General features: G+C 36.7%; 1 non-coding gene across 1 annotated transcript; it reads right to left on the reverse strand.

Moving 5' to 3' along the window:
- Positions 1-200: 200 nt before the first annotated feature.
- On the reverse strand, positions 201-307 carry LOC148999478 (small nucleolar RNA R71). The gene has a single exon (XR_016170919.1). It is a non-coding gene; the product is annotated as a small nucleolar RNA R71 (small nucleolar RNA).
- Between the last annotated feature and the right edge of the window lie 2,804 nt (positions 308-3,111).

The raw sequence follows: 3,111 nt of genomic DNA on the forward strand, positions 1-3,111 counted from the left end.
TAGGGAGTTTGAGGAGGTTTGTGTCCTTATGAAGGTACAACAGCTCACCGATGATCTTTGTAAGACTAAGATTCATTACATTTGCATTAAAGGATCAAGCTAAAAAGTGGCTTTATAGCTTACCTAGGGATAGCATTATCACATGGGAACAATTCACTGTCCTATTCTTGAAGAAATTCTTTCCTTTCTCTAAGACGAATAAAATAAGAAATGATATTCTTCAATTTCGTCAGAAACCCAATGAGTCCTTTGCTAAGGTAATGGAGAGGTTTCAAAGCCTTCTCCAAGAATGCCCTCACCATGGTATAGAATTGTGGCATTTATGCCAAATAATTTATGAGGGTATCGATTATCAAACAAAGCAACTTTTGGAATCAATGTGCCCCACAGGATTTACATCATTCATCGATGATTCCGAAGCTTGGAATTTTCTTTTAGACCTAGCAGATAAAACTAGAGAATGGGAGTCAACCCAAGAATCTGAAAGGACTAGTAGGGGATATTTTGTTGATAGCCAAGTCCATAAGGAAGTACAAATAGATAACATTTTGAAAAAGTTAGAAACTTTGGTAGTTAAAGCTGCACCACCAAGTCAAGCACATTTTATTGACAAATCTATTGCTATGTGTGCATGGTGTCAATCTCCTACACATGTAATTGAGGAATGCCCTAGCTATTCTGGAGGCCAACATGAAAATGTCAGTGCGATGTTTCCAAACCCGTACAGTAACACGTACAATCCTGGGTGGAAGAATCATCCTAACTTTTCATGGTCTCAAGGGCAAAACCAAAATGGATTAAACAATTATTCCACACAAAATCAATTTGGTGCCCCTCAAAAGCAAAATGCCCAATTTTCTCATTATCCAAATGTCCAGTTCCCTCAAGCCCCAAATTTCCAGAATGCCAATTTAGCTAGACCTATCAATCCACCTATTGTGCCTTATATGCCTCACATTGCACAAAATCAATCATCACCAGGTTTCAACAGAGGTAACAATCCAGAGTTTTCTCGTCTCTCTTCCTTAGAGAAGAATATGGAAGTACTTTCCAAAGCACCTTCATGACTTCTATGCATAATATGGAAAAACAAATTTCCACTCTTGCAAGTGCTTTATCTGAGCGAGAAAAAGGTAAAATGCCTAGCCAACCTGAGTTAAATCCTAGGATTCAGATTCAACAAAGACCACAAAATCAAGTCAACCAAGTTGAATCCTCCCATTCTTCTTTAGCTTCAATTAATTCTGTGTCTGCATTGAGAAGTGGGAAAGGGTATTTAACAGGTGAGTCACATATTAATGAAAAGAGTGAGATTAGTGACCACTGTGATGAGGAGAATGTTCAAGTATCTCTTAATGAGGGTTTGTCCTGAGAAACCCATAGAAGTTGAGGATGAGCTAGTTGCTTTAGCAAGTACCTAAGTTTGGTGAACCACTATCGAAACTATGAGAAAAGAGCAAATTTCAAATGAGAGTCCTTATGTTCCTAAGGCTCCTTATCCTAGTCGTCTAGTAAATAAGAAGAAGAGCGCAACTATGGAGAAAATTTTTGATGTCTTCAAAAAGATAGAAGTGAATATCCCTCTTTTGGATGTCATATCTCAGATCCCCGCCTATGCAAAAGTGTTGAAAGATTTATGCACTCATAAAAGAATCACTAGCATTCCCAAAAAGGCGTTCTTGGCAGGTAACATTAGTTCCATAATTACTCAACCTGTAGCAGCCAAGTATAAGGATCCAGGGAGCCCCACCATAGCTTGTGTCATAGGCAATACACACATTGAACATGCTTTACTTGATCTTGGTGCAAGTGTGAATCTTTTGCCTTACCATGTTTATAAGCAATTAGGGTTGGGAGAATTAAAAGCAACTAGAACTACTCTTCGGTTAGCGAGATAAGTCAATTAAGATTCCCAAAGGGATGGTTGAAGATGTTTTACTGAAAGTGGGAGAATTTATTTTTCCAGTTGATTTTATTGTGCTAGATACTAAACCATTTTCAATCAAAGATGAAATCCCAATAATTCTAGGAAGACCATTTTTGGCTACTAGTAATGCATTAATCAATTGTCGAAATGGTCTTTTACGGTTGTCTTTTGGAAATCGAACTGTGGAGTTTAATATGTTTAGGATAGGAAAACAACCACAAATAGAAGAAGAGATCAATATGCTTGAGGAATCTTTTGATTTTCCTAATGATGTGATTACCAACTTTGAGATTGATTTTGATTCTGAATTTCAAGAATGTATGGATATGTTGGATGATGATAGTGAAACTTTCTTTTCTGAAGTCTCAAATTTTCACACACCTTTAGAGCCTATTGAACCTCTATCCATCTCCATCTCTATCCCCAAGCCCTCAATAATTGAACCCCCCAGCTACAATTGAAAAAGTTGCTTTCTAATTTGAAATATGCTTTATTGGAACAAGATAATACTCTTTCTGTTATTGTTGTCTCTGATTTAACTTCTGACAAAGCAGAAGAGTTGATCACACTGTTGAATAATAATAGAGAAGCATTGGGTTGGTTTGTCACTCATATCAAAGGTCTAAGCTCTTCCATTGAACAATATCATATTCATCTTATGAAAGATGCAAAACCTTCTAGAGAACCTCAACGTATGATGATAATTTTTTTTAACATTGTGAATGTTTTTCTTGAGATCTTTAGAGATGATTTTTCGATTCACGGTTTTTCTTATTTGGAGTGCCTTCCCCATCATACATTGATATTGAAGATAAGACTAAAGCTTCCCATGATAAGCACATCTTGACTGAAAGGTATACCCCTCATTTGTCTTCTTTGTTTAGCATACATGCATTGAGGACATTGCATTACTTAAGTGTGGGGGGGGTATAGCTTCGTTGTAGATTTTAACTTTGACTTTTGGTTAGTATACATATTCTTTCAATTGCTATGATGTGTGAAATGAGAGTGATTTTGGTACCCATTGTGAACACATAAAAACCCTGTTGAGAGGAAGGTAACTTGTATATATGTTGAGATGAGACTTTCCTTAGAAAAATAAAAGGCCCTTAACTTAAGGCGTCGAACCATCTATGAGTTTTGTGGGTCCTTATTTCTTTGGCTAGAAGTTGAGATCAATTTTG

The sequence above is a fragment of the Hakea prostrata genome, unplaced genomic scaffold, assembly GCF_041222555.1.
Source record: "Hakea prostrata isolate BN-2017 unplaced genomic scaffold, UWA_Hpros_2 contig_1, whole genome shotgun sequence".
NCBI lineage: Eukaryota > Viridiplantae > Streptophyta > Magnoliopsida > Proteales > Proteaceae > Hakea > Hakea prostrata.